The 13,622-nt window shown below is 44.5% G+C and overlaps 1 protein-coding gene across 1 annotated transcript in view; it reads right to left on the reverse strand.

Annotated features, from left to right (window-relative positions):
* AIFM3 (AIF family member 3) overlaps positions 1-13,370 on the reverse strand; it is a 240,676-nt gene extending 227,306 nt beyond the window's left edge. The window contains exon 1 of the mRNA XM_069214439.1: positions 13,062-13,370. The gene's annotated coding sequence lies outside the window, so the exon portion shown is untranslated. The remainder of the gene's footprint in view (positions 1-13,061) is intronic.
* Between the last annotated feature and the right edge of the window lie 252 nt (positions 13,371-13,622).

Below are 13,622 nucleotides of genomic sequence, written 5' to 3' on the forward strand. Positions count from 1 at the left end.
TGCTCTCACACTCCCTACACATTGATTCAGCTACATTTTGCTCCTGAAGGCTGAGTGAACTATGAAGCCAAGCCAATTATACAGTTTCCATTTGACTGTTAGTTACACCAAATCCATTACCAAAATCCACTGCCCCACAAACAAACTTTATGTTGTCAAAAACCCATAGATTCTGAATTTCCTTACAGTCTCAGTGTTAGAGTCAGTGCTGTGGTACTCTTTAGTCCATTGCATCATAGATTTGATACCCAAACTTTATCCTGGACCATGAGGTCTGTAAGGCCTGTTTCCTAGACCTTGAAGCAATCATTGGTTTCTAGGCAATTTCCAAGGTGGAACCATCATTTGCGGCTTGGATCACAGGCCTTCAGACATGATTGCACTTCAACTGGATAATCAAGTTACTTTCTGCGTATATTTCACTCCTTGGAGAGCGGAAGTTAACAGTGCAGTTTTACACCATGGGTACTAGTGGGTTACGAAAACAGATTCTCTATCACGTAGGTAACTTCACTTTTTTATTACAATTACATACCATAGAGATTGAAGCGATAAAACAGATTAGTATCACTGCCATGTCATTCTATATTGTGTTACAAAGTTCTGGAGATGTGTCCTCTTACAAAAGCAAAATGTAAATCACAATAACAATGATGTTATGCACTCCAGGCATGCAGTGCACATTCGAAATAAATAAACATGACGCAATCAGGTAAGACAATCTCCATTACAGATATGTTATGTCATTTTATACGTGATGACCCCTCTCTGTGATTTGCTCACACACAATTCACCCTCTCACAAGTTAGCCTTTCATCTCCCAGCATGGAGTATTTAATTGCTTGGTTCTTCACTAAAAATATGTGAAGTAGGCCTATACGTTCCGTGGTCAAGATATCTGTAGGACTAGGGCTACGTGGGGGCCACTTGCGTTGTCGCAATGGATAGGGTGTTTCAGCCAGTCTAGGGTGGTAGGAGCCAGACCGCAGCACTAGTGAAGTGCTCTAAGGCTCTTGGCCAGTAGAAGAGCCATAGCAGTACTTGGCAACATCATCCAATAAAGTGAAAATAGTAGTATCTGCGGCATTACATCTGCCACATGTGCACTGTCAGAGTAATCTACAGCAGCTGGAGTCGGGTGGGTGATAAACTCTATAGAGAAACGTGTAATGTGTCACTCTGTTCCTTCCATTTAGGGCTAACTGGCCTGTTTGGGCTTAGCAAAAAGCCCACTGAGCTGCAGTGATTGAGGGTCTAAGGTCCGGGTCCCACTTTGTCCTTACTTTCAAGATATCCCTCATTTTGCACAGTGTTATAAAGACGGGACCCACGCCTTCTTAGGGTTGGACAGATTATTGGTTCTGCTGGGTTTTCAGTGCAGCATTCAGCCCAGAGTAAATAAATACGCCAGTCCGTAGCACAAAGTAAAGAAATATGCCAGTTCATAGCAGTAACTAAAGAAATATACCAGCCCGCAGCAGAAATTAAAGAAATGGGCCAATCCACAGCAGAAAGTAAAGAAATATACCACTCATCAGTAGAAAGTAATGAAATATACCAGCCAGCAGCAGAAAGTAAAGAAATACCCTGGCCCTCAGCAGGAAGTAAATAAATACTGGTCCTCAACAGAAAGTAAAGAAATTCACCAGCCCACAGCAGAAAGTAAAGAAATATGCCAGCCCACAGCAGAAAATAAAAAAATAGGCCAGTCCTCAACAAAAAGTAAGGAAATATACCAGCCCACATCAGAAAAGTAAAGAAGTAGGCTAGTCCACAGCAAATAGTAAACAAATACGCTAGCCAGCAGCAGTAAGTAAACAAATAGTCCAATGGCGTCCTAACCACAGGTCTCGCAAAGGTTTCTAGCTGCATAAATCGCCCTCAGGAAAGAATACACTCATTATCTGTGCCTGAGCCTCACATTCTTCGGGAACTCAGATTTCCCAACAGTAACGCGAGGATGACTTGTTAAAAAACATTACCCTACTGAAAGCACTTGTAGCCAACTACTTAGTACATAATACATTTTTTAGGGGGATGTAATACTCCAAAACGCCCCCAAAGGACTACACCCCTGCTCCAAACACCTTTGTAACACTTAAACAGTATGCTGCTATAAATATACCGCAAATCCTATGGCCAATGGTAACCTATGGGAACCGTTTGGATACTACACTGTCTTCAACAGCACAATGGGTCTCTAATATTTTTACTGTGAGCTTTATCATTTTATGCTCAAACAATTGAATCCAGCATTTTGCACTAACATTTGCACCAACTTCTGCACCAACTATGTGCAAACAATGGCATGTACATTGATTCTTTAGCACAATGGTTCCCAACCTTTTGACTTCTGTGGACCCCCATTTTATAATTACTGGAACCCAGGGACCGCCACTGTATCATTACTGGAATCCGGGTACCCCTCCACTAAAGTAAGTCATTACTGAAAGCTGAGGACCTCCTCTGTTAATATTATTTAATTTTCTAAGCAGTCGCGGACCCCCGAGGAGGCTTTGCGGACCCCCAGTGGTCCCCAGACCACAGGTTGGGAACCACTGCTTTAGCACACAAAAAACAGCTTGTGCAAACATTCATTGACACCAGTGTAGTATAGGGAATCTGAAAATGTTAATGCAAATTTGAATCAGCAATCCATCCCATGCACTTTATATATAGAACAGGGTATTTTATGAGGGCAAACCTCCATGTTGATCATGCTACCCATTTTAAGCCAGTCACCCTACTTAATGTGTCAAGTGCAGTGGAATCAAACACCGACCCACACAGTTCTATGTGGATTCCTAGCTCTTCCAGAATTTCTAGATTGAAAAAGGCACAAACAGGCACGATACAAGCAGAATAAAAGTATTCTAGGATGATCCCTGAAAGTGTAATACAGTAAGTATGACTGAAGACACAGACAGAAGATGGGCTGCCCCTGTGGCGGCTCCTCGACGAGAGCAGAGGAGCGTCAACCAGCTAAAGAAAATTCCCCAAGAGATGACAAATAAAATAGCGATAAACTTTCTTTATTAACATTTTATTTTTCAGCCCCCCAATCCTGAACCGAGTGTCAGGACCGGGCGGAGCAGTTGCTGCCGAGTGGCAGCAGGGAGCTGTGCACTTCTTTTAAGTGTGCATGTCCCTTTGACCGGCTTTCTTACGATGGCCAGCCTGCCGTGCACTTTAAACTTCTCTAACCCAGCTGTCTTAAGACAGCTGGTTTAGAGAAAGCACAAGCCTCCAGCGCTCTTGTCAGCCCTGAGAGAGGCCACTCCCACCAATCCTGGCACTGCTTTCATGCTGGTTACCTGCATGAAAGCAGTGACAGGATTGGCTTGTGCAGTTTCCTGGGTTCCGTCGTGCTATGGGGCCAGGAAACGAGGGACGACGAGAGGACAGGAGGACATACAAAGGTAAGTGCCGTTTTTTATATTATATGATTTTTGTAACACTCTCCCATAGTAAATACAAGCCAGCCACCACTGGCTGCCCCACAAAAAGACAACCTGGTCAACTGTTCTGATAGCATCCCACGGAAAGCTCAATGTATTTAGCTTTTGTAGCACCTTACCTTGTGAAAGACCGTGAAAAAGGCATGATATGTAGGGTCAAAACACATAGATTTGGAAAATAACGGGAACAGCGCCAAATGGAGCCCCAAATAGGACTTAACCTCTTTCTACGCTATCCAATTAAATCAAAAGATTATGGCCTCAAGCCGCCGGTGCTGAAAGACCACCCTATTACGACTGATTTCGGAATTCCACCTGAAAGCGGGCAGAATTCCAACACCAGTCATGCTGGCGGTCAGTGGTGAACCGCCATGCCAAAAGAATGCTGCATGCTGTATTACGACCCGTAATATGGCGTGGTGGTGTCCTGATGGCAGGGTGCTGCCGGCAGTGGAAGCGTCGGGTCCCGTCCTCTCCTGGATGACCTCCTCGATGGATGAGGTAAGTGGATCGTTCGACAGGGAGGGGAGTTTGTGTGTGTGCGTGTATGAGTGCGTGCATGTGTGAATGTCGTGAATGCGGGGGAGGGGAGATGTTTGTGGGTGCGTGTCTGCGTGTGTGAGTGATTGTGGACAGAGTGAGGGAGGGTGTTTGTGGATGGGGGTGGGAGGGTGTGAGTGTGGATGGGGGAGGGGGTGAATGTGTGAGTGTGTGTATGCGTGTGCATGTGTATGTAAGTGGACAGGGGAGAGGGGTGAGTGTTTGTGTGAGGGTGAGTGGGCGGGGTGTCTGTGTTTGTGTCAGTGGACAGGGAGAGCGGGTTAGTGCGTGTATGCGGTGCAGTGGGGAGGGGGGGTGAATGTATGTATGTACTAGGGGGAGAGGCAGAAGGAGAAGTGAATGTATGTATGCGCTGGAGGGGGGAGAGGGAGTGAGTCTGTGAGTGCAGTGTTTGTGTATGTATGTTAGTGTGAATGGGGGTGTATGACCCGAGTGCATGGGTGAGTAGGTGTTTGCTTGTGCATGGGAGTATGTTGGTACATGTGTGCAGGTATGTACAGGATTATCCTGGTGACAGGAATGCAGATTCCTATCGCTGGGATACAAGACCGCCAGCTTTTCTGGGGGTGTGAATGCCAGACAAAAATGCTGGCTCTCTTGCACGTACGCCGGGCCAGAGGTGCTCACCTCTAGCCCGGCAGACCGAGGAAAAGCGGAGGGATGGGCACAGTATCAGCGGTTTGGCTTAAGCCAAACCGCTGAACTCATAATTTGACAGCCTTCATTGCCGGCCCGTCGGTGGTGAGACCGCCACCTGGGGTCTGGCGGTCTTGGGACCGCCAGACTCGTAATGAGGGTCTATATAATGGACTGGAACACATATGACATATAGCACCCTTGTAAAATTTAAATTGCACCCAGTGTGTAAAACTTGGGACTGCTGCTTAAATACATACTTTGATTAAACGTAAATATTACACATTGATGTCACCCACTTTATGGGCTTTTGAACATTTGATGTGGAACACACAGAAGTCTAAATATAGTGGCTGGGTTGTAACTCTATCACTTTTTTGTTCTTTGCAGTTTAAATAAATATGATTCATAAATCTCTGATTACTGTTGGTAGGCAGTCTCTTTTTAATATAACAATCAATTGTGAATGATGTAAGAAAACAACAAAGGACTATATTTATTAATTGCATTACTAGGGACCTATAATCCTGCTTGTGCCTATTGACAGGGATCACGTGATCAGTTTCATGAAGTGTAACTGAGTGCATCCCTCACTTTTTTCATCTATGTTGTGAGTTTAATAACATTTGATTTTTCTGTGACTATTTAACAACCTCCTTTTATTTCTGAAGTTTGTGAAATAGGACAGGTCCTTCCATCATTTCAGACTGAACCTATTTTACATCCATTCTGTTCATTTTGAGTTTTGCTAAACTGAAAAACAAGTTTTTTGCCCCCAAGAGCAATAAATCCAGCTAGTACTGGATTCGGATGTGGGTTCTAACCATGGTCAAACTAGTTCTGCCTCGTGCCTTGCAATACCAGTTCTATTGCCTGCAGGAAGGAGTCTTTGGGTGCAGGTAGATATGCAAGGAGCCTTAAATTATATATCAGACTGGAACCCTGGAGCTCTGGCTGTTGCAGTCAGTAACACCACTGGGTCCCAAACTAGGGTAAAGGTCAGAAGAATGTGCAGATCCTCCGAAAGATTTTCAATAGCTACCAGAGAAAACTAGGAAAATGGTTACACATGCCCAGACTACCAGCAAACTTGACTACCACAATGTACTTGTGAATCTCGAGTTCCGCAAGAAGCTGACGAACTTGCTCTTCCGGTAAATTTCTCAGGGAGACAGACACTCACCCACCTGCAAAGCGCCTGCATACCCCCTCGGGTGATTAGGGCGCTATACAAGTAAACATAACATAACATTTAGAGCCTGTACTATGGAAGGAAATAGAAACATGCAACTTGCCTTTAGTGCAAAATAAATCCTAAACAGTTTACTATGTTACTTTCAAAAATGGCTGTGGTTCAGAAGATGTGGTAACATGCAATCAATTTCAGCTTTCTTGAAATGAACTCCTGCAGTGTAATAAAAAACATTTCCTCATAAATGTCTCCTTATCAGCTAATTACTGTAGAAAAAGTTCATCAGAAAGAGATGTGAGGTTCGTTCCGATTTTCACTGTTATAACCACAGTCGTAATTCTGCTTCCATATAATGAACTCTAGCAGTGCAATGAATAAACATTTAGCCATAAATACCTTCTTATCAGTTAATTGCTGTGAAAAATGTCAGAAGAAATACATTTAAGGCTCGTTTAGCCTTTCTCTGTTAAAACCACAGTTGTAATTCTGTTCAGTTACCTGCCTTTGACACTGTCTGCTCGTTCTGGCAGCACTCATAGTGAACTCTGAAAACAACTGCAATAACTCATTAGATATGCCAAACCAATTTCTTATTACAGGTGACAGTTAATGTCAAAACCTAACTGTAATAAAATAGGTAAATGAAAGTCTTTATATAGATATTGGTGCATTTCATATATAGCAATGTAAGATGAAAATGGGTTCTGTATATTAGTTCATGTTTCTATATTATAAATAAATGTGTGTGTGTTTTTATTTAGTTATATCAGTCTTCCCTTTGATCCTTTTTGCAGGCATGTGGGGCTCTTTAAGTGTATCCCTTACAGGCATATATCACTGAAGCCATGCTTCCCTTCTTCCAAAACTCTAGACCCAGACTTGCTTTCTTACAGTCCCCTGGAGTGATGCTTCAGTTTTACAAACCCCTGGAGCCCTGTTATTAGGAATATATATAGGGACCATGTTCTTCTGCATTTCTTTGTGTCTGGGCATCTCACTGCCACCTCACCTCTACATTCTGGGGTTAGTCCCCTGTTTAGGGCACTGAACCAGGACCCACTTCCGTGCCCACCTTGTCAAACATGCCACAAATCATAATAAGGCTCTGTGACGTCAGAGGTAAGCCGTACAATGTTATTAAGGCTTACCTCTGTTATCTCAACTAACAATATTACAGGACTCGTGTTCTAATGTTAATACCGCTTCTCAGTGGCACGAACGAGCTGCATTGACTTTCAAGTGATTGGTAAATTACAAAGCTGAGGTAGGTGACTCTCAGTAGAAGCTCGGCATCCCCCGCTGTTAAGTGCACTTGTTCGTCTGCAGCGCGTTGGTCGTGTAGTCTTTTTCACAGTATCCAGAGGTCTTCAAACTTTTTAATGCCGCGGCCCCCCAGTTGAAAAATAAAAATCATTGGGACCCCTCAGAATTTTTCACAATTATTTTATAAACATGGCAATGTTTAAATATGTCTAAACCTATTTAAACATTGCAGTTAAGTACTGTTACCTTTTTAAAACTGCAATAACATGCTTCTGCTTAAAACAAAGGCCTGGCATCTGTATAATATTTATTTTGACCAGAGTCTGGGGGCCCCCCTGGGATCACTTGAGGCCCCCCTAGGAGGGGCCCGACCCCCAGTTTGAAGACCTCTGGACTATACACGGAAGTCGAAGCCAACAACACGCATGCCTTTGTCTCAACTACAGCACACGATAGAAACGACTTCTAGCGCAGCAAGTGCATTCGAGGACTCCAAGACTCGTAGTTGACGAAGTGTTTGCCACCTCAGCAGCACATCCTGATGACGTTTTACTGGTGCCTTACACCACACACAGCTACACATTAGCAATAGCTCCTGTCACTCACAAAGGGCCGGGCTGGCCTGTCGGTCAGTCAGGCAGTGCCGGAAGGGCTAGTCTGACAGGTCAGGGTGTGGGTTGTTTTTGGCCTGTTTGTGGAACTCTGGTTTATCGACTGGTCCGCCGGATTTTACTGTTGATTTTGCTGACATTTTAACACAAACGCATGCAGTTTTCCATACATTGCCGAACACCTAGAATGCGCCCATTACAAATTCAAAACTGCCCCAATTTGCACATGTGGGCCACGTTTTTAGTTATGTGATTCGCTAACGAGGGCCGCTTGTATTTTGGTGCCTGGAGCAATTTTGTCTCCCAATCCGAACTTGCACGCATACACTGGGGGCTAAACTCATCACACCTCAGCAACACATCATTCAGCTTACACCCTCACGCCAATCTACATGCCAACCGAAAGAAATTATGTATACCTAGGACAGCGACAAAAGGCCACATAATGTGCAAGGATGCTTCAAAACTCAACAAGTGCCTGCATCTGAGCAATGAACACCCAGAAGACTAGAACAACTGGCATTGTCCGACGGCACACGCATCCATGCACAGAATGCCCTGTGTAGATCCATACCTGCCTCTCACAGACCACTGAGCAACATAATCCATACATAACATTACCGTACATAAAATGTCTAAAAGTAAAATACTGGTGAAGAGACATAGTTCCACAGTGGATGCTGGCAGAGGCAAAAGACACATCCAGACACAAGGCTACTCAAAACGTGGCAGCTTGCATCACTTCTGGCCTCAATGCACGTTACGTATCCGTGCATGAATACCATGTTACTCAGTTCAATTGTAGTAATATTCATATTTTCAAAGTACATATGTTGTTCTGTGACTATATGGTGATGGGTTACTCAGCCTCATAATACTGTGCAGGTTTTAGGTCCTGTTCACAAAGGCATGGATTACAAAGTTTTATTACAGTGTCCTTGTTGCAGAGTGAGAAATGTATGTCAATGTTCCCAGCCAAAGCAAAGAAATGTTAGTGTATTCTCGGTTCTTACTGGTGTAGTTAGGAACGTCAATTAATTTTTTTAGTGCACAGCACCACGTATGGTAGGAGTGTAATGTGGTGGGAAGATCGAACACCCATTCCACACATGCCTGAGAAATGTAGGATGAAGTCCGCACACCTCACACAGTGTGGGCCTGCAGCCACCACCTACATTTCACCAAAGTCACAATATAAAACTAGCAATTCACAGAGCTAGTCCTACACAGCTGAAGTCCCACTGATAAGCGTGTTCCATGCAGTCACCAAGATCCTCCACAAACATACACAAACACATACTAAGCCACCTACACCCCAAACACACACCATAGATCAAGCCGCATTCAAAACACATACCAATCATCCATACACATCTAGCCCAATCAAAGACACCAACCTCCAGATGAAAGTGCCCTGTATATATACGCCCACGCAACACACACCGCAGGCCCCTCCAGGCACTATACCACACCCCTCCACAATCCAAATCCCATACACTTTAAGCACCTTCACACCAGGCACACATATCAAGCACCTCGCATGCACAAAGTCCCTCACACATGAAGCCATAGCACACGTAAATCAACTTATACATACCACATGAAATTCTGTACAATATTTTAGACGAAAAGGAGTTTGGTGAGAATTTGCTCAGCTGTATTATATGGTGTTACACCAACAGGACACACATGGGATATGGAAAATAAGGGCAGACTGCTTCTGTAATCAGAATCGAGAAAGGCACCTTGTAAATGTGTTTGTGCCAATCACCAATTCAATACTTATATACAATAAATATATGGAATATTTGTAAAACCTGTATTTAATTACCTTATTGCCGTCTAGTTTTGTTAACTTTAAATCTTTCTATTATTCACGATAAGCAACAACCACACATAGTACATAGCATGGCTAATGTAACGTATTGCGGCCTTAATGTTGTACAAGTTGTATTACTGTAATTGGTTTTCTAAAGCACCCCATTACCAATAAGGCGTCCTAGCGTTGGAAGTGACTTCTGGTTTGACACAAAGCGTTTACTTGTGATAACACTTCACAGTTACTAACAAGACGGAAGCTCTGTGACCCGAACGTCAGGTCTATTTAGAATTTGGCAGGGTAAGGAGAAATAAGAGCTATCAAAATATCACTTAAACCACTGGACAATGTGCAGGTATAACTTCATATCAAATCTCTGAGATGAAACCTTACAATCCACACCTCCCTCCCCAAACCGAAGGAGACACATTCAGAGCAGTCTCGGATCTCCAAAGACACTGGATGCATAGCAAGACATTAGCGTCTGCATCTGGTGGGACTCCTTCATCCGAATCTCCCTCCCACTTCTCCCTGTGTGGCCCTTCTCCTCCCTCACCTTGGTGCCACAACTCGCCAGCTTTCTCCCACCATCAGAGCCAGTTGCCCCTGGTGGGACACCACATGCCTCCAGAGTGCGCAGGTTCCTCACTCCGCTGTGAAGCCATGGCGGCCCCAGTGATTTCACTGTGTTTCCCCAAGGCCTCCTTCATGTAATACCAGCAAGGAAAGCACTCAGTTAGTTTCAGGAATCACGGGGGCCTCGGGTGTTCAGGAAGCAGAACCACATTTCCCCTGGCTGTTGAGCAATGAGCCCAGCACATGCCTTTGAACCAACAAGGCTTGAGCTCCAGCAGCGCTCTCAAGAATATGACCATCTTGGAGGCTCTGTCCTTACAATCTACTTTTCCCATCACTACCCATTTGTAAGAAAATTATATCACTGCTCATTTTTAGCAAGAAAATGTAATGATACTTTACTGTACTAAGTTATAACAGTTGAGGTTTGATGTCACAATATCTGCTGCCTGAGCCAGCAGACAGTGTGAAAGGCAGGCTACAGAGGTGAATTACAACCACTACCTAAACAAGTAAAAGGAGGACTAGTTTCCTGTTTTCTGAACTTTTTCACATTCCTGATGCTGAGCTACTTATGGTAGTATATTAATTTACCGCAGTACTGAAATTCATTTAAAAAAAACAGGACCCTATCTTGGGGTTACCACACATTGTGATGCAAAGCAGTTTTGAAAGAAACTTTAATCAACCTGCCTAACAGATCAGTGTGAGAATGACAAACTGTGTTTATTTTCTCCGCACGGATTGCACATATAGCCAACAAAGTTGCAACCAGAGGATGTTTTTCATAAGAAGGATCACGAGACTCAGAATTCAAAAAAGGGTAAAAGGGTTGCAGGGAGTGTGATGATTTGTGTGGCGATGTTTTATAAGGGAAAATATAGCTAATCCATGTGTAAAAGGATAATGCAAGTGACTGCTGAGTTCCATTGCCTTATAAAGGCCTTTGACCGTGTTTTTCTATTTGGTCAAAGAACTAATTTGTGACTTCCAACATCTTTAGAACATACAATGGGATTTTTCCACATAAAATCTCCATGCATATGGTGTGCCATCAGCACTGAGGGACTCTAATGCACAGTGTTTGATATAACAGCTGTAATCAGTCTTGCGATGTCTCATCCATAATCCTTTCTCCCAAAAGCTGGTCCTCTGTTACCATCCCTTACTTACTTCCAATGCACTGTTTGATATAACTCTGCAGGCAAATTACAAATATAAGGCATTGCATCAGACCTCAATGGATGCAGTCACAAATATGTCGCTGATGGCTGCACACAAAATTATGATTTGACTTTTTAGGGAGCATTCCTGGCATACTCTTGGAATTCAAAGTAAGCTAATAGTCCCTCAAGAGTAAGTCACAGCAAAGTATTTGTGAATCGAACTTACGCAAGTGTAGTAAAGGCAGTCATATTCTACCAGTTCAGTCTTTGCTTTATGGAACCACCTTCTAGTGGAATGTGGGCAGCTATAATACTCCTTCGTAAGGGAATGAAAAGCTATCTGCTCACGATACAGACATCGATTACTGTTCCATTCTTTGCTAATCTGGTCTTGTTTCAGTGCTAGGAAGCCTCTTTCTGTTTTTTTGTGCGTGTTTGGCACTAAATTAAATAGCTTACAAACTCAGCTTTAAGCATATTGGTCAATTTAGTACTGTGAGCTACATACAACCAATGCTAGTTTAGTGACATGGTCAACTCTAAATGAGGATAGGTGTCCTCTAGCTCACGAGAAGAATCAGTGGCGTCCACTCACTACACTGACGTTTGGCTCGACTGGCAGGGCACAAGTACAACCTGGACCAAAGTCCACTCAACCATTCATTCTTCCAAGGAGATTAGCTGAGTACTAAAGAATTGGATAGCAGCAATATCTTCTACTAATGGTGATTTGCAGTAAAAGTTGTAGGCACCCTGACCAACCCAGGGGAGATGTCAGTGGAATCAGGGACAGCGCATGGATTTTTAACACCCTGGGGGAAGTGGCATTTTGCCCTTCTCCCAATTTCTAGGCTGCCATGAGTGATGCTACTAGAAGGCAAGGTGGTATCTTCTTAAGGTGGCATGCTAGGCAGCTGCCTAACACTGCCCTGCCTGTAACGCCTCCATATTGGAGCTTCTGTCTTCTATGCTGCCTTGGGTGTGTGCAATATACACAAGCTGACACAAAAAAACAACTATAACTCACAATCCAGCTACTTTAAGTGGTGCACCTTCAAAAATGTGCAACGTTAAAATGCGCATTTGGCAACAGCAGCAGAACACTTTCTAAAATCCAGATACAAAAACGATAATTTGCCTGGCATCATTCAGGGATAATCCAACTAAAATCTTACATATTCAACTTCAAACAACAGCATCCAGTTTTAAAGTACCTATTTAATCGCAGAAGTAGAGCAAACATATATAAAGATAGTATGCACTGCATTATTCATGCAGAATCCAGTTTGAGCATTTACATGTCCAAAATCTATATAAAAGTCGTGACTAAGGCCAGTCATTACTTTACGTTACTCTTGAACAAGAGCATTTCTTAACATTTATATGAGACACGTTCCACCCTTTCCACCCTGAACATTCCCAGGACCACTATTTTATACTTAAAGCCAGATTATATGGGTATGCGTGAAATTTACTTACGGTGTTTTATAGCGCTGCGTATAAAATCTCAGCTCCTCCAGCGCGCTAGTCACGTATACTCGGCAGTGCAGGTCGGCGGTGTTTAACCTGACAAGACGAGGTTACTGTGAAATATGTTTAAAGCCACCATCAGTAACGCCGCTCGCCCCCTCTTTTGCAATGTACAAAAAAAACCTTTTGCTTCTACGTAAAACTAATTCCCAGCGTGAGGGGTTGCGCAGGACCCCCGCTCCCAGCATGCCCCCTGAGCCGGAGCAGGACACGTTATGTATGCACACTGCAGCAGAGAGGAATGCTTACCTGGGCAGAAAGGCAGCACGGGTGGGGAGATGGAGGGGCTGACAGGTTACTGGACGGGGTCCCCCGGGCGCTAGAGGGCAGCGGGGGTCAGAGGCTGCTCCGGGTGCCCCGGGACAGGAGTCCGAACTGCGCTCCTCACTGAAGTCTGGAGGCAGCGGGGGCCCGGGGTAGCTGAGTCCGCGGGACAGCGGCACTCTGAGCGCGGCAGGCAGCAGGAGGGGGACGGGCTGCAGTGGAGGTTGCAGCCGGGCTGGTACAGCAGCGCTCTAGATGTTCAGAGTCCGGGCTCGGGGACCAGAGCACTCAGGCAAACCTTGCATTGTATTCCAGTGGGAGTGTCGGGGGAGAGAGAGGGGCGGGGGAGGCTGCAGGATAGGGAGGGAAGCAGGTGTCGTAGCGAGGAGGGACTGGAGGACAGAAGAGGAGGCTGCGGTGGATCTAGAGGAAGAGGACGCTGCTGCACACCGCAGGAAGCTGCAGGAGACGCAGACGAGGAGGCAGGGTAGAGAGCATAATGCAGGAAGTGGGGAGAGGCAGCAAGGGAGGAGGAGAGATTGAAGC

The sequence above is a fragment of the Pleurodeles waltl genome, chromosome 11 (genome assembly GCF_031143425.1).
Source record: "Pleurodeles waltl isolate 20211129_DDA chromosome 11, aPleWal1.hap1.20221129, whole genome shotgun sequence".
NCBI classification, from domain to species: domain Eukaryota; kingdom Metazoa; phylum Chordata; class Amphibia; order Caudata; family Salamandridae; genus Pleurodeles; species Pleurodeles waltl.